Below are 24,290 nucleotides of genomic sequence, written 5' to 3' on the forward strand. Positions count from 1 at the left end.
CCACAAATCTTAGAAACATGGCGTCTAACCAGATCCTTACTCTGGATGGCATTACCCTGACCTCTAGTAATACTGTGAGAAATCTTGGAGTCATTTTTGATCAGGATATGTCATTCAAAGCGCATATTAAACAAATATGTAGGACTGCTTTTTTGCATTTACGCAATATCTCTAAAATTAGAAAGGTCTTGTCTCAGAGTCATGCTGAAAAACTAATTCATGCATTTATTTCCTCTAGGCTGGACTATTGTAATTCATTATTATCAGGTTGTCCTAAAAGTTCCCTGAAAAGCCTTCAGTTAATTCAAAATGCTGCAGCTAGAGTACTAACGGGGACTAGAAGGAGAGAGCATATCTCACCCATATTGGCCTCTCTTCATTGGCTTCCTGTTAATTCTAGAATAGAATTTAAAATTCTTCTTCTCTTATAAGGTTTTGAATAATCAGGTCCCATCTTATCTTAGGGACCTCGTAGTACCATATCACCCCAATAGAGCGCTTCGCTCTCGGACTGCAGGCTTACTTGTAGTTCCTAGGGTTTGTAAGAGTAGAATGGGAGGCAGAGCCTTCAGCTTTCAGGCTCCTCTCCTGTGGAACCAGCTCCCAATTCAGATCAGGGAGACAGACACCCTCTCTACTTTTAAGATTAGGCTTAAAACTTTCCTTTTTGCTAAAGCTTATAGTTAGGGCTGGATCAGGTGACCCTTAGTTATGCTGCTATAGACTTAGACTGCTGGGGGGTTCCCATGATGCACTGAGTGTTTCTTTCTCTTTTTGCTCTGTATGCACCACTCTGCATTTAATCATTAGTGATTGATCTCTGCTCCCCTCCACAGCATGTCTTTTTCCTGGTTCTCTCCCTCAGCCCCAACCAGTCCCAGCAGAAGACTGCCCCTCCCTGAGCCTGGTTCTGCTGGAGGTTTCTTCCTGTTAAAAGGGAGTTTTTCCTTCCCACTGTCGCCAAGTGCTTGCTCACAGGGGGACGTTTTGACCATTGGGGTTTTTACGTAATTATTGTATGGCCTTGCCTTACAATATAAAGCGCCTTGGGGCAACTGTTTGTTGTGATTTGGTGCTATATAAATAAAATTGATTGATTGATTGATTGATTGATTGTTTGACAAACACAACAAGCTGCCAAGAGCCAGCTCCCTCTGTGTCCGTCTCTTTGAAACCTGGTTAAACACTGAAATATTCAGGAATGCCAGAAGTACTTTCACCTTAGAAGACCTTTTTCTGCAGTAATTCCAACTGGAGTCGTGGTATATTTGTTGTTCTTTGTATGCTGTTAGTATTAAATCACACACAGAGCGGTGGATGGTGATACAGTATATTTCCTGCACGATAACGGTCTCCATAACTCAGTTCGTGGTCAGGCGTAATGTTCTGCACTCTGTTTATGTGGTGCAGTTCCACTTCTACAATGAGCTCTGTTGGCTGAAAGATGGAGAATTTTATGTTCTATTCATTTTAATATCACAGCACACATGCTGTTTTAAAAGTTCAACATTTAATATATGGCAACAGCTCTTGTTGTGCTTCCATATCTCCTCCCTCATTCTTGCAACTACAGTTTCCAATTTTTTCCATGTAGCTACCGCTGAAGGTTTGGATCCTTCTTGGGACAATTTTTTGGTGTTTGAGTGTCAGAGAAGAGGAATATACTGTAAATACAAGTAATACTTTTCATAACCGCTCTGTAATTGTAAACACGGAGTAGGAAGTCGTGGTCGAGGCACAAATTACAATGAAATTCTATTCCCAAACTATATATATATATATATATATATATATATATATATATATATATATTATATACGAGGTCTGTGAGAAAAGTATCCAACCTTTTATTTTTTAAAAAACCATATGGATTTGAATCACGTGTGATTGCATCAGCCAAGCTTGAACCTTCGTGCGCATGCGTGAGTTTTTTCACGCCTGTTGGTTGCGTCATTCGCCTGTGAGCAGGCTTTGTGTGAGCAGTGGTCCACCCCTCTTGTCGGATTTTTATTGCGAATAAATGTCTGAACAATTTGGAGCTTTGCTGCATCAATCTTTTCAGGAAACTGAGAGAGACCTCCAGGTGGACACCATTCGGAAAATTCACATGGCTTTCAGGGATGATTTTATGGGGATTACACAGATTAAGGAGTGCTCCAGCCGGTTTAAAGACCGCCCACAGCTGCTGAGAGCGCGGCGTGCTCCGAGCGCCGATCAACAGGCTGAAACCGCGCTGAAACAACTAGATCATTTCCAACGTGAAGGCTTTGTTGATCCGGGACATCATCTGACTTCCACAAAAATGGCAGGAGACGTGGACATCAGCACTTTTTCGGCACATTCCACTGTTACAGGAGTTTTTTTTATGGAAAGAAAAGCGGAGGATTGTGCCACCGTGCCGCTCATGGTGCGGCAAAAAACCACCTCCGTGTTGGTCTCACAGTACGGCTTTGAGACGGCTTTCAGACGGCTTTCAAATGGCTGTCGGTGGGTTTTCAGTTGTGTGACTATCCGAGAAATTGTGGATGAGCCTGGAGATGCCAGAACATGTCCTGTGAGGCTTCATCACGGCGTTGCTTTGCGCCATGCAGCTCCACCGCGATGCGCTGAATTCCTCTGCACATCTGTGTCAGTGTGCTGAAAAAGTGCTGATGTCCACGTCTTCCGCAATTCATGTGCTAGTCAGACGACGTCCCGGATAAAACACAGCGCCCAGTTTGGAAATAAACGGCACATTCCACTGCTACAGGAGATTTTGTCATGGAAAGAGGAGCAGAGGAATTCCGCGCATTGCGGTGGAGCCGCATGGTGCAAAGCAACGCCGTGATGAAGCCTCACAGGACATGTTCTGGCATGTCCAGGCTCATCCACAATTTCTCGGATAGTCACACAACTGAAAACCCACCGACAGCCGTCTGAAAGCCGTCTCAAAGCTGTACTGTGAGACCAACACGGAGGTGGATTTGTGCAGCGCCATGAGCGGCACGGTGGCGCATCCGTCCGGTTTTCTTTCCATGAAAAAAACTCCTGTAACAGTGGAATGTGCCGAAAAAGTAGTGATGTCCACGTCTCCTGCCATTTTTGTGGAAGTCAGACGAGGTCCCGGATCAACAAAGCCTTCACATTGGAAATGATCTGGTTGTTTCAGTGGGGTGTCAGCCTGTCGATCAGCGCTTGGAGCGCGCTGCGCTCTCAGCAGCTGTGGGCGGTCTTTAAACCGGCTGGAGCACTCCTTAATCTGTGTAATCCCAATAAAATTGTCCCTCAAAGCCATTTGAATTTTCCAAATGGTGTCCACCTGGAGGTCTCTCTCAGTTTCTGGAAAAAATTGATGCAGCAAAGCTCCAAATCGTTGAGACATTTATTCGCAATAAAAATCCGATGAGAGGGGTGGACCATTGCTCACTCAAAGCCTGCTCACAGGTGAATGACACAACCGACAGGTGTGAAAAACTCATGCATGCGCACAAAGGTTCAAGCTTGTCTGATGCAATCACACGTGATTCAAATCCATATGGTTTTTGAAAAAAATAATAAGGTCGGATACTTTTCTAACAGACCTCGTATATACAACCCCTGGCAAAAATTATGGAATCACCGGCCTCGGAGGATGTTCATTCAGTTGTTTAATTTTGTAGAAAAAAAGCAGATCACAGACATGACACAAAACTAAAGTCATTTCAAATGGCAACTTTCTGGCTTTAAGAAACACTATAAGAAATCAGGGAAAAAAAAATTGTGGCAGTCAGTAACAGTTACTTTTTTAGACCAAGCAGAGGGAAAAAAATATGGAATCACTCAATTCTGAGGAAAAAAATTATGGAATCATGAAAAACAACAGAACGCTCCAACACATCACTAGTATTTTGTTGCACCACCTCTGGCTTTTCTAACAGCTTGCAGTCTCTGAGGCATGGACTTAATGAGTGACAAACAGTACTCTTCATCAATCTGGCTCCAACTTTCTCTGATTGCTGTTGCCAGATCAGCATCGCAGGTTGGAGCCTTGTCATGGACCATTTACTTCAACTTCCACCAAAGATTTTCAATTGGATTAAGATCCGGACTATTTGCAGGCCATGACATTGACCCTATGTGTCTTTTTGCAAGGAATGTTTTCACAGTTTTTGCTCTATGGCAAGATGCATTATCATCTTGAAAAATGATTTCATCATCCCCAAACATCCTTTCAATTGATGGGATAAGAAAAGTGTCCAAAATATCAATGTAAACTTGTGCATTATTGATGATGTAATGACAGCCATCTCCCCAGTGCCTTTACCTGACATGCAGCCCCATATCATCAATGACTGTGGAAATTTACATGTTCTCTTCAGGCAGTCATCTTTATAAATCTCATTGGAACGGCACCAAACAAAAGTTCCAGCATCTTCACCTTGCTCAATGCAGATTCCAGATTCATCACTGAATATGACTTTCATCCAGTCATCCACAGTCCACGATTGCTTTTCCTTAGCCCATTGTAACCTTGTTTTTTTCTGTTTAGGTGTTAATGATGGCTTTCGTTTAGCTTTTCTGTATGTAAATCCCATTTCCTTTAGGCGGTTTCTTACAGTTCGCTCACTGACGTTGACTCCAGTTTCCTCCTCATTTGTTTTGTTGTGCATTTTCGATTTTTGAGACATATTGCTTTAAGTTTTCTGTCTTGACGCTTTGATGTCTTCCTTGGTCTACCAGTATATTTGCCTTTAACAACCTTCCCATGTTGTTTGTATTTGGTCCAGAGTTTAGACACAGCTGACTGTGAACAACCAACATCTTTTGCAACATTGCGTGATGATTTACTCTCTTTTAAGAGTTTGATAATCCTCTCCTTTGTTTCAATTGACATCTCTCATGTTGGAGCCATGATTCATGTCAGTCCACTTGGTGCAACAGCTCTCCAAGGTGTGATCACTCCTTTTTAGATGCAGATTAATGAGCAGATCTGATTTGATGCAGGTGTTAGTTTTGGGGATGAAAATTTACAGGGTGATTCCATAATTTATTCCTCAGAATTGAGTGATTCAATATTTTTTCCTCTGCTTGGACTAAAAAAGTAACTGTTACTGACTGCCACAATTTTTTTTTCCTGATTTCTTATAGTGTTTCTTAAAGCCAGAAAGTTGCCATTTGAAATGACTTTAGTTTTGTGTCATGTCTGTGATCTGCTTTTTTTTCTACAAAATTAAACAACTGAATGAACATCCTCCGAGGCGGGTGATTCCATAATTTTTGCCAGGGGTTGTATAAATTCTCCTTATTTGTTTAATCCATCACTGCTATATTGAACGATTGGAAAAAAGCACATAAACTGCGCTCTGATTGGTCTTCATTACAAAAGACGGCCATTTTGAAAAGATGGGTAGAACCAGCTTGAACATATGTGACATCATAATGACACTGTGCAATGTTATAATGCAAGGCAGTTTATATGGGCCCAGTCTTTATCATTGTTAGCAAATAGCAGAAAATCACTCTTGTTTAAGACACCACAGCTGGGGCAGTGTGACATCAGATCAAATCAAATCAATTTTATTTATATAGCACCAAATCACAACAAACAGTTGCCCCAAGGTGCTTTATATTGTAAGGCAAAGCCATACAATAATTACGGAAAAACCCCAATGGTCAGAAACGACCCCCTGTGAGCAAGCACTTGGCAACAGTGGGATGGTGGTGATCCCAGGAGGCTCCCCAGAAATTTGATGTGTTATGGTGCTGTCCTACTAGGGAGGGTGTGGCAGTGACAGGGGGGAGTCAAGCCCCCTCCGGTGGAAGCTTGAGTATTTTGTTAATGTTTAACACATAGTAGTGTGACGAGAGATTAAATCAATATTGTATTCAAAGGATCTTTGGGGTGACCTTCTAAGCAGTGGGTCACCCCTTTAAGTCTGGTCTGCTTGAGGTTTCTTCCTCAATATCATCAGAGGGAGTTTTTCTTACCACTGTCGCCTGTGTTCTTGCTCTAGGGGTTGATAAGTTTAGACCTTACTTGTGTGAAGTGCCTTGAGGCAGCTTTGTTGTGGTTTGGTGCTATATTAATTGTTAAGGATTTTATATATATATATATATGTTATCACTGTTAAACATTTGGACCTTTGTCTTCTTTCTCATGAGAACGGTGTTGTGCTGTTTGCACTAACCCTGAGAATGTACGTGTTATTCAACCTTGTTTTAGCATGCTGGGGTCAATCTGAACTGGGAATGAAGAGCTGGATGTACTTATTATTATTATACAACTTGTTTTTGTAGCCGCTAACGACTGGGAGTGAAGCATGACGGGGTCAGTCATGAACTGGGAGTAATAGACCTGAAGGTTGTTTTGACTGTTGTGATGTGATGCTTAGTGTGAAGACCAGGACACTCCAGGCAGATGCACAACAGCTGATAACTGCAACAGACGAACGAGATGTGCTGACCTCCGACGATAAGAGTAAAAGAAAGAAACTGTTTTTCCTTACAGCTGCACTTATTGACGTATATGTTTATGTTACGGGAAGAAACTTGCCTCGCGTTGTCCCCCCCCCCCCTTAGGACAAGTTTTATGATGTAATGAGGGCCTCTCTAATAAAAAGAGCCGGAGAACAGGCCAGACTTTAGTGTAGCCTTGGTGTACAGCCTGGCTGCACTCCGCGCGTGATTAATTTGACTTTCTGTCTCACTGGTGTTTCTTGACTCTGTTTGTCTTATCAAAGGTTTTAAGAATGTTTGGAGGAGAAAATACCCAACATTAATATAATTAATTAAGTTGAATTAAATCTTGTCATCTGAACCAGTCCAGTCACTTGATTTATTATCAGGTTGTCCTAAAAGTTCCCTAAAAAGCCTTCAGTTAATTCAAAATGCTGCAGCTAGAGTACTGACGGGGACTAGAAGGAGAGAGCATATCTCACCCATATTGGCCTCTCTTCATTGGCTTCCTGTTAATTCTAGAATAGAATTTAAAATTCTTCTTCTTACTTATAAGGTTTTGAATAATCAGGTCCCATCTTATCTTAGGGACCTCGTAGTACCATATCACCCCAATAGAGCGCTTCGCTCTCAGACTGCAGGCTTACTTGTAGTTCCTAGGGTTTGTAAGAGTAGAATGGGAGGCAGAGCCTTCAGCTTTCAGGCTCCTCTCCTGTGGAACCAGCTCCCAATTCAGATCAGGGAGACAGACACCCTCTCTACTTTTAAGATTAGGCTTAAAACTTTCCTTTTTGCTAAAGCTTATAGTTAGGGCTGGATCAGGTGACCCTGAACCATCCCTTAGTTATGCTGCTATAGACGTAGACTGCTGGGGGGTTCCCATGATGCACTGTTTCTTTCTCTTTTTGCTCTGTATGCACCACTCTGCATTTAATCATTAGTGATCAATCTCTGCTCCCCTCCACAGCATGTCTTTTTCCTGGTTCTCTCCCTCAGCCCCAACCAGTCCCAGCAGAAGACTGCCCCTCCCTGAGCCTGGTTCTGCTGGAGGTTTCTTCCTGTTAAAAGGGAGTTTTTCCTTCCCACTGTAGCCAAGTGCTTGCTCACAGGGGGTCGTTTTGACCGTTGGGGTTTTACATAATTATTGTATGGCCTTGCCTTACAATATAAAGCACCTTGGGGCAACTGTTTGTTGTGATTTGGCGCTATATAAAAAAATTGATTGATTGATTGATTGATTTGCGGAGCACAACAGGCCATAGTGTAACAAATACATCATTCTTAAATCCCATTTTATCAAAATGGCTTCATGGCCATCAAGTAAAAAGGGCAATAACTTTTTCTGAAATGCTACTCAAGTCTTTTTGCCTTCCCTCTTCTACTCCAATGTTTTCCTCACAAAGACTGATTGAGAATTTCCACATTCGTCATTTTCTGCCCACAGTTTATTTCTCTGCTGGTGCCCTGCGCGCCTTTTTCTTATATCACTCTCCATCCACCAGACAGCGTCTGAGCTGAACCATTAAATCCCCACATTTCTGCTTCATTGCTCCACAAATTGTGAAAAGATTCCATTTCGTGTAGCACTAACATTTCTCACCATCACATTCAACAAGTCCTTTGCATTATTGTCTTTTGCGGCACATCCGGGCGTTTTTGCTCATCTGAGTGGATGATGCTACACTCTAGCAGTTTGTAAGTGCTACACTAACTTGATTATGTAAAGATTGCACAGCCAAAAAGTTCTCATAGTTATCCATGTGCATTAAACAATTCTCACTCTTCATCTTTTGCTGCATTTTCCTGCTGCTCTGTCAATGTCTGACTGTTGTGTTACAGACAGCCAGCAGAAGGCAGAAAAGTGCTTCCAAAAAACTTTTTTCGGCATTTTTTGTTACAAGCAGGCATCTATGCTAGATCACAAGTCCTTATATAGTAAAGTTTCACATCAGGGGCGATGCTAAAAATAAAAATCATTTTTTGGCCATTTTTGGGCCAAAAACCCCCATTTTTGGTTCAAAATTCAAAAATGGTCCAATCCTTTTGATATGCATGTCAAATTACTCGTCTTGACAAGTAGAGTTCAGAAATATATAGTTTGACCTATTTTTGACCTTGAGCTACGTCACAATGACTGAAAATGTGGAAAGGTCAATGCACTTTTCGTGAAGGGTCAAATTCATAAAATCTGTTATGATGGTCCGATTATGACAATTTTGGTGTCTAATTATATGTTTTCTTGCACAAGAAAACCAATAAGACAACTTACATAGACCATTATGCCAGTCTTAGCTATGAAAATACAATTATGTCAGATAAGATGGGTCTATTGATTAACTTTATCCATCTTCAAAATGGTTATGACATCAAAATTGATCATAATTGGCCTCATTTACATCAAGCACATTAATTTAATATAAAAATTGCATAAGTATGTTTTTTGTGAATATAAAGAAAATCAGAATACAAAAGCAAAGAAGACAGAGACATTTTAGAGTACACTATGGCTAATTTATTAAAATCATTTTTATGATTCATTGTTTCCATTACACAACATACACTTGATACCTCAAGTATCAGAACCATTCAAAATAAGTTCAATGCACCCACTGACATTATTTTTTTGTTGTTGTTATTAGTACCAAATTGACAAATTTTAGTTACCTTAAAGGGGCATTCCATAAAAAATTAAACTGATTACCACCCATGTTATGGAAAAACATATATTAATATGATTTTGGTAAAACTATGATTTGATGTGATTTGACATCATCTGAAGTATATTTGGGTGTAAATAGAGGGACAACAACAAACAACAACCAAAACAAGACATCTTAGGGCAAAAAATATCAATTTTCTTAGAATCACATTTTGTGATTCATTGTTAACTTTACACATCATAATTTACAAATTCAAGCATCAGAGCCATGAGCTATAAATTGTGTTGTTAATGTAAGTTCCAAGAGGTACCTTTTTTCTCTTGTAATAAATGTAGATCCAAAGCTGCATAATTCTGAAATTATATTACAAATAAACGCATTCAAAAGACATTCTATATAAATTCCAAACTGAAAATACTGCATTTTAAGTGTTTTGTTGTGTTAGCTACTTAAAGCAATCAACTTGGGTTTAAACAGCCTTCTGCACGGCACCCACAGGCACCCATGCAACACTGACCACTCTTAAAGCACTTACAGGCTGCAGTCTTGCATTTTGCCTCACATCCCTTTTTTCCCTGTTTGAAAAAAAAAAACTCTACTCGTCAAGATGAGTAATTTGATATGCACATCAAAAGGACTGGACCATTTTTGAAGTTTGACCCAAAAATGGGGGGTTTTGGGCCAAAAATGGCCAAAAAATGATTTTTATTTTTGGCATCACCCCTGATGTGAAACCTTACTATATAAGGACTTGATCTAGCATAGATGCCTGCTTGTAACAAAAAATGCTGAAAAAAAAATTTTTGGAAGCACTTTTCTGCCTTCTGCTGGCTGTCTGTTACTTTGGAATAAAGTATGCATGCAGCTTCACAGAAAACTGATAAAAGTGTTTCCAGCTGTGTGTGCAGGCAGCTCAGCTTCATTCCAAATCTAAAGCTCTCATAGTGTAAGTCTCTGCAGGATGTGGTGAAAAAAGGTACAAGCAGTGACCAGCTAAATGTTGTTGAAGGAAACACAGTTACGCTGTGAGTGGTAAAAGTACTTTAGTTGATGGGATGGAACAAATGGAGCTAACGTTGATGTGGTGGCTGCTGGCTTCATGAGGAAGTCCTCAGAATGTTTGCTATTACATATAGATTGATAATTTACTGTTTAAACAGTTATAAAGGGCACAAAAAAATGCGACTCTTAGGGCCCTGTCCTACTGGCGTTTAGGAGGATTTACGTATGGATTGCGCACAGAATTGGCCCATATTCGCCAAACATCCGCAATATCCATGTAACATGCCTGTATGAGTCAGCCGTCATCCGAACACGCCCGCAGAGGCACGCATGTCCGCAGCCAGGATTTTTGAGTAGCTCAAAAATCTGGATGCGGATAACATCCGCCATACATACTCCATACATACTCAATTCATACAAAATACATACTCACTCTGTGCGCTGTATATCTGCTGTTAACCGCTGATATCCGCAGCTGACAGGGATTTGCGGCTTGGCAGTGGACCGGGACAGTGTGTAAAACAGATATATATCGTGCCCATCATGTCCACATCACAGCGAATGCATACAAATTGGCCACGAATAAAGCATTTTTATTACATCTGCTTTGCAGCTGATTTGCGGACAATCTGTGAATGCATAACAAACACGTCACGTAAACTCAAAGTACTATATGTGGCAGAAAGCGACATACCTGCCAGTCAGTGCCAGTCCGGCTGTGTAAATCCACAAAGACGTAGCTGCTGCAATCGTGTCTCCTCCAGGACTTTTATTTAACACCAACAAAAGGAAGAGTTGCTGTTTAGCCACAACTCACGCTGAGTCTGTTTTCTGTGACACTCTCCAAAAAAAAAGAAAAAAACACCGTCTCACACCCCGAGCAGCTTCCCCCCTCCCACTCCCCAAACTCATGAACAGTTAACCTTCGCATGACAAAATGAACAATAACTGTGATCAACTTGTCCAAGTCCAGCAAATGCTCCAGAGCCTGTATTGTTGGTGTGAATATTGATGCCGACGGCCTGAGTGCGCTTCTTTTATGACCGCAATGCAGATGCCATGCATGCGTAACACGTGCACGATGCATTCATAATACACTCGTAATACTGCCGTGATAATCTCAATGTGTTGGATCATTTTCCTCACTACATGCGTTATACGTATAACTGTGATTGGTCATCATATATTCGCTATATATTATTAATATATCCGCAATTCATACTGGGACATTTGTCATTTTTGGCCATTTTTGTTGCAGACAACAACGAACGCCCATAATTTGTGTACTCAATTCATGCGCAATTAATCCTCTCCCCAGTGGGACAGGGCCCTTAGTCTTGATCCACAACAGTTGCAAACCCAGACACTCCGATTCCTCACTCAGCTTCTCAAGTGGTGCAGTCATTGATTCTGTAAATATCTTATGTGGGCCGCCAGAAGAGGAGGTACTGCTGAAAGCAGGCTTCAGGCACCAGAGGGCGCAGCCGCCTCCCTGGAACACCTTCAGACAGCTGTCAGTCATCACAACAGATGTCATTCATCACCCCTCATCAGCCCACCATAAAAGCCTGGCAGAGACGTCACATCCCTGCCGAGAAATCGTCTTACCCGACAGGTAAACTCTCATCCGTTCAGTGCCATATGCGCACCTTTGTACAGCTAAACTTGCCAGTTGTAACGTCTTTACATCTGAGCCGTAGTTGTATGTTCTTTGCATCTGAGTCTTTGCAACTGAAACTTTTTTGTAAACACATAGCTGGTTGCTGAGTTTGTGGACGTTTGGAGGAGTCGGCGTTCCCGCTCCTCAATCCAAAACTTGAGTGTTTCAGAAGGATCTGCACGTACTCTGAATATCTGTGTTCAGGAGGTGGAGGTTTTCCACCAGAAGGGACTTTGACTGTCTGTGCTGAACTGTTTGCTGGGTGTGCACACACCCAATTGATTTATTTGTGCTTCCTGCCAGCAGTACCCGATCCGACAGCTGGAGGCGGTGGCCACCTGGGGACTCAGGACTTGGCGGCTCCGGTGTTTTTCAGGTCTCCGCTGGCAGTGGAAATCGTGTGGGGGCCCAGCTCTTCTCTGGACAGGCGTCTCCTATCCTCGAGCCTGCCCACACATCACCGACTGTTTAATTGACTGTTGTCTAAGATCGTATCTGTATACCGTTGTGCACATTTCACAACATTAAATTATCTTTTTTGTATTTCCATTGTCCGTTCATTTACGCCCCCTGTTGTGGGTCCGTGTCACTACACTTTCCCAACAAAATATCTGTAAAGCGCCAAAGTCAAGTGTTTCCACAGTCCTACTCAACACCCAGTGCATGCAGTCATAAAATTGTGCAGGAGCCACAACACATCCCTGGTGAACACCAGTTTTCACTGGGAGAAACTCATATGGACAGAGGCCCTGAAATATTTTTGATGATATATTCCATGTGCCAATTGGCCGAGCTTTCAAATTCAGTATATCCTCCTCAGAATCAAGTTTAACAGCTTTTGACCACTGCAGAGGACATAATGAATGGGCTTGGTCTCAGTAGGATATAATATAACACAACGCTAAAACTCCATTGGCTGTATGAGCATAAAAATAGGAAACAGGATGTTCAATCCAGACTTAAAACACACTTATTTTCCCTTTCGTATGGCTAGCATACTGGCATAGTACTGTATGTTACTATGCTTTTTACTCTTTTAATTAATTTTATTAGGAAATGGAGCGGGTTGCAGCCTCATCTTTAAAGTCTGGGTCTGTTAGTGAAGCTTAGGGCTAGTGACCGGTGATCACCTTAGTATTTCTTCTGTTTTTCTTGTTGCTTAATGCTGACAAATTATACTGTATTTCTTGTCTTTCTGATGCCTGATTCTGTTTTTTTTTTTCTCTGTGTAAGGTGCAACTCCATCCAGAGATGGGTGTGGGTGTTGTCTTCTGCAAGCCTCCCATCCTGGACACCAGTATGGATGCCCAAAATTTCCTATATATTTGTATTTTCAATTGTGTTGTAGCATGGCCCAAGCAGAGGGTCACCCCTTTGAGTCTGCTTGAGGTTTCTTCCTCAAATCATCACAGGGAGTTTTTTCTTACCACTGCCGGCTGTGTTCTTGCTCTAGGGGTTGGTAAGGTTAGACGTTACTTGTGTGAAGTGCCTTGAGGTGACTTTGTTGTGATTTGGTGGTCAACCACCTCACTGGTGGTTGACTCTCACTGCGGTATTGTATCACTTCCTGTTCCGGAGCACAGCAGTGTTTTTCTGTATCTGTTAGCTGTTTAATCTGCGCAGTTAGATTGATCTAGTTATCTAGATTACGATTTGTTTCCCAGTGTAATCTTTACGTGCCTTAACTAAAGCACTCCTTCTGCTGAATCACCTCTAAATTATTTACACATTATTCACTTTGCGTGTTTTTAGGAATCCGCTAGCTTAGCGCAGCTACTAGCTCTTAGCCGATTTAGCATGGCGGCTTCTCCTGTCTCTCCCGCACTTTTCTGCTCTGGGTGTGAAATGTTTAGTTATTCCTCGGCCTCCTTTAGCAGTAATGGTACTTGTAATCAGTGTAGCTTATTCGTAGCTTTGGAGGCCAGGCTGGGCAAATTGGAGACTCGGCTCCGCACCGTGGAAAATTCTACAGCTAGCCAGGCCCCTGTAGTCGGTGCGGACCAAGGTAGCTTAGCCGCCATTAGTTACCCCCTGGCAGATCCCGAGCAGCCGGGAAAGCAGGCCGACTGGGTGACTGTGAGGAGGAAGCGTAGTTCTAAACAGAAGCCCCGTGTACACCGCCAACCCGTTCACATTTCTAACCGTTTTTCCCCACTCGGCGACACACCCGCCAAGGATCAAACTCTGGTTATTGGCGACTCTGTTTTGAGAAATGTGAAGTTAGCGACACCAGCAACCATAGTCAATTGTCTTCCGGGGGCCAGAGCAGGCGACATTGAAGGAAATTTGAAACTGCTGGCTAAGGCTAAGCGTAAATTTGGTAAGATTGTAATTCACGTCGGCAGTAATGACACCCGGTTACGCCAATCGGAGGTCACCAAAATTAACATTAAATCGGTGTGTAACTTTGCAAAAACAATGTCGGACTCTGTAGTTTTCTCTGGGCCCCTCCCCAATCGGACCGGGAGTGACATGTTTAGCCGCATGTTCTCCCTGAATTGCTGGCTGTCTGAGTGGTGTCCAAAAAATGAGGTGGGCTTCATAGATAATTGGCAAAGCTTCTGGGGAAAACCTGGTCTTGTTAGGAGAGACGGCACCCATCCCACTTTGGATGGAGCAGCTCTCATTTCTAGAAATCTGGCCAATTTTCTTAAATCCTCCAAACCATGACTATCCAGGGTTGGGACCAGGAAGCAGAGTTGTAGTCTTACACACCTCTCTGCAGCTTCTCTCCCCCTGCCATCCCCTCATTACCCCATCCCCGTAGAGACGGTGCCTGCTCCCAGACTACCAATAACCAGCAAAAATCTATTTAAGCATAAAAATTCAAAAAGAAAAAATAATATAGCACCTTCAACTGCACCACAGACTAAAACAGTTAAATGTGGTCTATTAAACATTAGGTCTCTCTCTTCTAAGTCCCTGTTGGTAAATGATATAATAATTGATCAACATATTGATTTATTCTGCCTTACAGAAACCTGGTTACAGCAGGATGAATATGTTAGTTTAAATGAGTCAACACCCCCGAGTCACACTAACTGTCAGAATGCTCGTAGCATGGGCTGGGGCGGAGGATTAGCAACAATCTTCCATTCCAGCTTATTAATTAATCAAAAACCCAGACAGAGCTTTAATTCATTTGAAAGCTTGACTCTTAGACTTGTCCATCCAAATTGGAAGTCCCAAAAACCAGTTTTATTTGTTATTATCTATCGTCCACCTGGTCGTTACTGTGAGTTTCTCTGTGAATTTTCAGACCTTTTGTCTGACTTAGTGCTTAGCTCAGATAAGATAATTATAGTGGGCAATTTTAACATCCACACAGATGCTGAGAATGACAGCCTCAACACTGCATTTAATCTATTATTAGACTCTATTGGCTTTGCTCAAAAAGTAAATGAGTCCACCCACCACTTTAATCATATCTTAGATCTTGTTCTGACTTATGGTATGGAAATAGAAGACTTAACAGTATTCCCTGAAAACTCCCTGCTGTCTGATCATTTCTTAATAACATTTACATTTACTCTGATGGACTACCCAGCAGTGGGGAATAAGTTTCATTACACTAGAAGTCTTTCAGAAAGCGCTGTAACTAGGTTTAAGGATATGATTCCTTCTTTATGTTCTCTAATGCCATATACCAACACAGTGCAGAGTAGCTACCTAAACTCTGTAAGGGAGATAGAGTATCTTGTCAATAGTTTTACATCCTCACTGAAGACAACTTTGGATGCTGTAGCTCCTCTGAAAAAGAGAGCTTTAAATCAGAAGTGCCTGACTCCGTGGTATAACTCACAAACTCGCAGCTTAAAGCAGATAACCCGTAAGTTGGAGAGGAAATGGCGTCTCACTAATTTAGAAAATCTTCACTTAGCCTGGAAAAAGAGTCTGTTGCTCTATAAAAAAGCCCTCCGTAAAGCTAGGACATCTTTCTACTCATCACTAATTGAAGAAAATAAGAACAACCCCAGGTTTCTTTTCAGCACTGTAGCCAGGCTGACAAAGAGTCAGAGCTCTATTGAGCTGAGTATTCCATTAACTTTAACTAGTAATGACTTCATGACTTTCTTTGCTAACATAATTTTAACTATTAGAGAAAAAATTACTCATAACCATCCCAAAGACGTATCGTTATCTTTGGCTGCTTTCAGTGATGCCGGTATTTGGTTAGACTCATTCTCTCCGATTGTTCTGTTTGAGTTATTTTCATTAGTTACTTCATCCAAACCATCAACATGTTTATTAGACCCCATTCCTACCAGGCTGCTCAAGGAAGCCCTACCATTATTTAATGCTTCAATTTTAAATATGATCAATCTATCTTTGTTAGTTGGCTATGTACCACAGGCTTTTAAGGTGGCAGTAATTAAACCATTACTTAAAAAGCCATCACTTGACCCAGCTATCTTAGCTAATTATAGGCCAATCTCCAACCTTCCTTTTCTCTCAAAAATTCTTGAAAGGGTAGTTGTAAAACAGCTAACTGATCATCTGCAGAGGAATGGTCTATTTGAAGAGTTTCAGTCATGTTTTAGAATTCATCATAGTACAGAAACAGCATTAGTGAAGGTTACAAATGATCTTCTTATGGCCTCGGACAGTGGACTCATCTCTGTGCTTGTTCTGTTAGACCTCAGTGCTGCTTTTGATACTGGTGACCATAAAATTTTATTACAGAGATTAGAGCATGCCATAGGTATTAAAGGCACTGCGCTGCGGTGGTTTGAATCATATTTGTCTAATAGATTACAATTTGTTCATGTACATGGGGAATCTTTTTCACAGACTAGGGTTAATTATGGAGTTCCACAAGGTTCTGTGCTAGGACCAATTTTATTCACTTTATACATGCTTCCCTTAGGTAGTATTATTAGACGGTATTGCTTAAATTTTCATTGTTACGCAGATGATGCCCAGCTTTATCTATCCATGAAGCCAGAGGACACACACCAATTAGCTAAACTGCAGGATTGTCTTACAGACATAAAGACATGGATGACCTCTAATTTCCTGCTTTTAAACTCAGATAAAACTGAAGTTATTGTACTTGGCCCCACAAATCTTAGAAACATGGTGTCTAACCAGATCCTTACTCTGGATGGCATTGCCCTGGCCTCTAGTAATACTGTGAGAAATCTTGGAGTCATTTTTGATCAGGATATGTCATTCAAAGCGCATATTAAACAAATATGTAGGACTGCTTTTTTGCATTTACGCAATATCTCTAAAATCAGAAAGGTCTTGTCTCAGAGTGATGCTGAAAAACTAATTCATGGATTTATTTCCTCTAGGCTGGACTATTGTACTATTAAGTTCCCTAAAAAGCCTTCAGTTAATTCAAAATGCTGCAGCTAGAGTACTGACGGGGACTAGAAGGAGAGAGCATATCTCACCCATATTGGCCTCTCTTCATTGGCTTCCTGTTAATTCTAGAATAGAATTTAAAATTCTTCTTCTTACTTATAAGGTTTTGAATAATCAGGTCCCATCTTATCTTAGGGACCTCGTAGCACCATATCACCCCAATAGAGCGCTTCGCTCTCAGACTGCAGGCTTACTTGTAGTTCCTAGGGTTTGTAAGAGTAGAATGGGAGGCAGAGCCTTCAGCTTTCAGGCTCCTCTCCTGTGGAACCAGCTCCCAATTCAGATCAGGGAGACAGACACCCTCTCTACTTTTAAGATTAGGCTTAAAACTTTCCTTTTTGCTAAAGCTTATAGTTAGGGCTGGATCAGGTGACCCTGAACCATCCCTTAGTTATGCTGCTATAGATGTAGACTGCTGGGGGGTTCCCATGATGCACTGTTTCTTTCTCTTTTTGCTCTGTATGCACCACTCTGCATTTAATCATTAGTGATTGATCTCTGCTCCCCTCCACAGCATGTCTTTTTCCTGGTTCTCTCCCTCAGCCCCAACCAGTCCCAGCAGAAGACTGCCCCTCCCTGAGCCTGGTTCTGCTGGAGGTTTCTTCCTGTTAAAAGGGAGTTTTTTCTTTCCCACTGTCGCCAAGTGCTTGCTCACAGGGGGTCGTTTTGACCGTTGGGGTTTTACATAATTATTGTATGGCCTTGCCTTATAATATAAAGCGCCTTGGGGCAACTGTTTGTTGTGATTTGGTGCTATATAAATGAAAATACATTTAACTGACTTGAAATTGAATTTGTCCAAGGTCTGTGTCCCAAGAATGCTCCCTGTGAATTTGAAGACCCTGGCAGGAATAGCATGGGACTTATGCTGAGCGCAGACGGAGGGACAGACGGAGGTACACAAAGCCTTCGCAATACCCGTTGGTCATATTTTGGCCTCGGATAAAAATCGTACTTGGGGAGACTCATAAAGAACATTTCCTCCTTAAATCATAGGGCTGTCAAAGGTACCTGTAGGTCCCCACACACAGACTGAAGCTGGTTGGCAATGATCAGCAATTTGTCATTTCTCAACTTAAACATGACAAAAACAAGCTTCTCATAAACAACATGGCAGCCTTCTATTTTATGTATCATTCCTCATTTGATGTAGATTAACTGTAGAGCAGGTAACTCAGCTGGGCTAATAATATGTAGACCTGGGTTTACATATGCAACCTGTGTGTGTTTGTGTGTCCTTGGACAAGACACATCATCCGCATTGTTCCACACCACCCAGGTGTAATTACAAACCAGCCTTGCTGAGGAAGTAACCTGGGTCAGGTTGGTGTCCCCATCCAGGGGTTTGTTTTAGACTCTCATCCACTTCAAGCTACGGAATCCGGGTCAAGAAGTAGCACCAAAGGACTTTAGGGCCATTATAGTAATGATTTCTTCTTCTACTTCTGATCTGATGTGTGTTGAAGGTTTTGTAACGCAGTGCAAATTTGTGTCAGTTGTGTTTCAGGATAAAATTTTCATAACAAAATTAAGAAAAAGTTGAGTCATTACTGCTATATAATTTTGAAATTCTGGTAAAATAACAAGGCTGTTTTTTGGGTTATGATAAGCATGTCATCATGTCTGTGTGAACATTCAGCTGCCTTCATCGTCGAGGTGGTTTTCTGAGGAACTGTCATTTGTGAGTCTCTGTAAACCAAACATGCAGGTCACAAGCTGAATTTCCATACATATAGTGTAGATCAAGGCTTGGATTAACAATGACCACCACAGGAGCTGTTGTCCAAGAAGATGCTGACAGAAATTAGGCTATTGGGCAAAAAAACAAGAAGAGGCAGAGAATGTGTTTGGGAGCCGTGGGAGAGGAGGAAAGTGAGAAGTGTGGAAAGTGAGAGTCTGGACTTTGAATGTTGGCAGTATGACTGGTGACGGGAGAGAACTGGCTGACATGATGGAGAGTAGAAAGGCAGACATACTGTGTGTACAACAAAAGAAAAGTAAGGCCAGGAGCATTAGAGGTGGGCTCAAACTGTTGCATCATTGTGTGGCTATAGGAGGAGAAACAGTGTTGGGAGTCATAGTAAAGGACGCATATATTAAGGCCCAATACCAATACTCTCCCTTCAGCCTACTGCTTCACTCTTTCCTTTCATTTTGCACACGCACGTGAAATATTCATTTTGTAAATTCACAGGAAAGAGTGAAGTAGCAGGGCAAAGTGAGGGTATTGGGTGTGTGTTGGAAAATTTTGCAAAAGTCTGACAGGGTGTTGAGTTTTTTGTTGGAAATCCAAAGGGTGATGATGAATGCCATCAGTGCATATGCCCTACAGGTGGGTTGTGAGATAAAATGGAAAGAATAATTCTGGAGTGACTTAGATGAGGTGGTGGAGAGTGTACCCAAGGATGAAAGAGTGGTAACTGGAGCAGACTGCAATGAGCATGTTGGTGAAGGAAACAGAAGTGAGGAGGAAGTAATGGGTAGATGTGGTATCAAGGAGAGGAATGTAAAACAGCAGATGGTGGTCACCATCATCACTCAAGGAAAATCAATGTCTGCATTAAAAGGAAGGATTGTTTGCAGTGAAATGGAACTGTTCCATAATAAAAAAAAAAGTATTATTCCTGAATTGTATCATAGCCCATGAATCTGTGTATTGTTTTATAGAGGAGATATGCACATCCCTAACTAAAAAGAATTAAGTCAATCCAAATGAACTAAAGTGATATTTACACCAACTTGTAAAATATTATTTTATTATTTTAAATATTTTTATCTCCTTGCCTGCATATAACTCTAATATGAGTCACAGCCTGCTCAGGGCATCAACAATATACACTCACTGGCCACTTTATTAGATACACCTTGCTAGTACTGAGTTGGCCCCCTTTTGCCTTCAGAACTGCCTTAATTCTTCATGGCATAGATTTAACAATGTGTTGGAAACATTCCTCAGAGATGTTGGTCCATAATGACATGATGGCATCACTCAGTCACCAATTTCAACCAGTCTGCTTTTTTTCTCTGACTTTTGACATCAACAAGTCATTTTCATCAACACAACTGCCACTCATTGGATGTTGTCTCTTTTTCAGACTGTTCTCTGTAAACCCTAGAGATGGTTGTGCATAAAAATCCCAGTAGATCAGCAGTTTCTGAAATACTCAGACCAGCCTGTTCTACCATGCCACATTCAAAGTCACTTAAATCCCCTTTCTTCTTCATTCTGATGTGGTGTTTGAACTTCAGCAAGTCGTCTTCACCACGTCTCAATGCCTAAATGCAGTGAGTTGCTACCATGTGATTGGCTGATTGGAAATTTGTGTTTCTGCATTTAATCATTAGTGATCGATCTCTTTTTCCTGGTTCTTTCCCTCAGCCCCAACCAGTCTCAGCAGAAGACTGCCCCTCCCTGAGCCTGGTTCTGCTGGAGGTTTCTTCCTGTTAAAAGGGAGTTTTTCCTTCCCACTGTGGCCAAGTGCTTGCTCATAGGGGGTCGTTTTGACCGTTGGGGTTTTTCATAATTATTGTATGGCCTTGCCTTGCAATGTGGAGCGCCTTGGGGCAACTGTTTGTTGTGATTTGGCGCTATATAAGAAAAAAGTTGATTGATTGATTGATTGATTGACAAGCAATCGAACAGTTGTACCTAATAAAGTGGCCAGTGAGTGTATATAGTTTTTAATACTGGAGCAGTGATTTCATATTCTCATTTATTTTGTAATCTTGATTTGGTCCAATTTAATTCTTCTATTTAATTAGATTTTCTCTCTTTTTCAGCAAAGCTGAGAATCACCTGCATCACAGCCAGAACGCATTAATTTACCAGAAGCTTTTCTCAGGATTGCAGGAAAATAGAAAATAACTTTTTGCTGTTTGCAATTTCAAATCACATCACAATGTTCTGAGTCTGAAAGTTGACTGATGGGTTCTTTGTGCACTTGCATTTCACTCACATGCAAATTTTGTTCCTGGATATTTCAGATACCTTGAGGTGCCGTCACACTCTGACGATTAGCCCGACGTTTGCTGATGGAGAGTGAAACAACAATTTTTCAACATGCTTAAAGTCTTTGGTGTTTATGCTAAAATGTTGTCCAATGTTGGAGGCTTGACTGAATGCACCACCTCCTCTGGGTCCGTTAGGCAGAGGTGGGAGTAAGTCACTGTCAAGTCATTCTCAAGTCATCAATCTGCAAGTCCCAGGTCAAGTCTTAAATCAGCTGCCAACCACTTGGTGGTCATTATGACTTGAGACTTGACTTGAGACTTTGTGATTCATGACTTGAGAGTGACTTGATGGTGACTTACTACCACCTCTGCCATGAGGCATGAAGAAATGTGTAGATGCAATGTTCTATTTTCTGGTTTACCACAGTCCAGCATTAAGGCTCTCCAACTGGTTCAAAATGCCGCAGCCAGACTTTTGACACGAAGCAGAAAGTACAATCACATTATGCACATTTTGGTGTCTCTTCACTGACTTCCTGTCCCAGTGAGATCAGATTTTAAGGTTCTGCTACTAGTCTATAAAACTGTTTATGGACTGGCACCTCCCTGCCTAGCTGACCTAATTAAACCTTATGTACCGGCCCGGGCTTTGCATTTGCAGTATGCAGGACTATTTTGTGTCCCTAGAGTGAATAAAAAGTCTGCAGGTCACAGAGCTTTCTCTTATTGTGTCCCTGTTCTGTGTAATGATCTCTCTGTGTCAATAAAACAGTCAGATTCTGTGGAGACTTTCAAGTCCAGACTTAAGTCGCACTTATTTTCCCTTTTCTATGGCTAGCATAGTGGCATTGTATAGTTCTATGCTTTTTACTCTTTTAATTCATTTATTAGTAAATGGAGTGTGCCGCGGCCTCAACTTTACCTAAATTCTGGGTGTTTTAGTGAAGTTTAGGGCTTGTGGCCGACGATCACCTTAGTATTTCTTCTGGTTTTCTTGTTGTTTAATGCTGACAAATTATACAGTATTTCTTGTTTTTCTGATGCCTGATTCTGTTTTTTCTCTGTTTAAGGTGCAGCTCCATCCAGAGATGGGTGTGGTATTTGTGCTGGAGACCCTCCTGTCCTGTGCACCAACAGCATTTCCTGTATATTTGTTTTGTGAATTGTTTCTGTAATTTATGTCTGTATCATGGCCCAAGCAGAGGGTCACCCCTTTGAGTCTAGTCTGCTTGAGGTTTCTTCCTCAGAGGGAGTTTTTCCTTAACACTGTTGCTCTGGGGGTTGGTCTTTTACTGAAGCTTAGGGCTAGTGGCCCATGATCACCTTAGTATTTCTTCTGTTTTTCTTGTTGTTTAATGCTGACAAATTACACATTCAGCCCAGTCTCACTTTTTTTTTTTTTTTTTTTTTTTTTTTGTGCTTTCGTGACAAAATGAATCAAATTTTCGTGACGGGGCTTTTTTTTAGCTCACTATTACTAACCCTACTCCCATCCCATCCTAGCCTTAACCAACCCCCCCCCACCCCCCCGCTTCACTTTTAATTTTGTGCAGCCATTACAGAATGAATGACAATGAATTCGTGCTGCCGAGACGAAAATGAGGCGCTTTTCGTCACAATATCACAAACCAATAGATTAATGTATATTTCGTGTTGCTGAATCATGACTTGCCGTGAGACCAGGTTGTGTGATTTGGCGCTATATAAATGAAAATAAATTGAAATTGAATTGAAATTGTAGAAATATGAAGAAACCTGAAAGATTATGTCCAACCTGTTGCACTAGTAGCAAGTGACGCAATCCCAGCGTTACATCGATTTTATATAGGCTATGTCATGTGGCGTCTCAAATGTTGACTTGATGATCAGCTCCATCAAGCTACATTAGTGCACTACCAATGTACTACACCTTCCAACGATGAAAGTTGAACTATGTCCTATAGTATGTCAGCGGAGCGTCGCCAAACGCTGAGTACAACGTCAACGTCTGCTGAGCTACGTCGACCTGCCTTGAAGACAGGAAATTAGGACCCCTGGAGCAAAACGTCTCCGGCGTTTCACAGAGATTTTTGAGAATCTGCGGTCACTTCATATCAGAGTGTGAATGGGCCCTTACATGTGAATTCACCTCAGAATAGCAGATTACACTTCCTCTGATGGCCATCACACCGGCACTATTATTAGACATAAGTGTAAAAAGGTAATTATTTCATCTCATTATGGTCACAGTTACCTGGAGGAGGCAGAAAGAATGATCTATTACATATCATATATCACGGCTCAAACATCTGATGCTGACATGTGCATTGTGGACTTTTAATCTCATTATGGGTCACTAATGTCATCGTCAGATCACGTGTTGGAATCAAAATGATCTTTTATGGACTCGACACAGTGTAATCTCCCTATAAAAGTTCCTCTAAAAGCAGAGGTGATTTTAAGATGATTCTCTTCAAAGGCTGTTGGTGCATGTGTGCAGATAATGTCGCCTGCACCTCACACCTCACTGTTTGCTCTCTGATGAAATTGACGAATCCTAACGTGCTGTAATGTAGCTGCAGCCTTGTTACCATGGAGCAAAAGCAGGGCAACTATTATGCAAATCCCTGACATCAATTAATCATACGATATTGAAGATATATTGTATACTGAAGATGCTGCAGATGAAAGAAAATCAGACAGGAGTCAGTGTTTCTTTCCTGTCAGTAGTTTGGTTTTAAGGAGGAGTTGCATGCTGGTACAGATCTGATTAGTTTTTTTTTCCTCATGTGAGAAACAGCAGTGAAACTGGCATCACCAGAACAGTCTCCAGTACAGTTAGGAAATATACCTAAATAATGCATTCACCAAAAATGACACTCTGACACTCTTAGGTAGTCCTTTCGAACTTCACAGTGTGAAAACAAACGTCGTCTTTAGACAAAGTTTAAACTGAGAAAGTGCAACTTTCAGCAGATCACATGCACATGAATAATAACTGATCAGAATGACTTACTGTCTTCCTGAATCAGTTCCTCTCTGGCTGCTGGTTTTCAGAAGATGCCTGCAGGCTGAGAAAAATGCACATGAAGAAAAACATAGACTGTGTTTTTGCTTCTATACTGCTGCTGCCGAACTGCTCGTGCACAAACACAAAGAGGTTACTTGATGATGATGAGCAACAGGCTGCCTCCCCTCCCTGTTACCCCCTCCCTCCCTCTCTCTCTCTCTCTCTCTCTCTCTCTCTCTCTACT

General features: G+C 41.6%; 1 protein-coding gene across 1 annotated transcript in view; it reads right to left on the bottom strand.

The window, feature by feature from the left end:
* kcng1 (potassium voltage-gated channel, subfamily G, member 1) overlaps nucleotides 1–23,311 on the bottom strand; it is a 61,321-nt gene extending 38,010 nt beyond the window's left edge. Inside the window, exon 1 of the mRNA XM_034173388.1 lies at nucleotides 23,291–23,311. The gene's annotated coding sequence lies outside the window, so the exon portion shown is untranslated. The remainder of the gene's footprint in view (nucleotides 1–23,290) is intronic.
* Nucleotides 23,312–24,290: the final 979 nt, after the last annotated feature.

This window comes from Thalassophryne amazonica, chromosome 6, assembly GCF_902500255.1.
Source record: "Thalassophryne amazonica chromosome 6, fThaAma1.1, whole genome shotgun sequence".
NCBI classification, from domain to species: Eukaryota; Metazoa; Chordata; class Actinopteri; order Batrachoidiformes; family Batrachoididae; genus Thalassophryne; species Thalassophryne amazonica.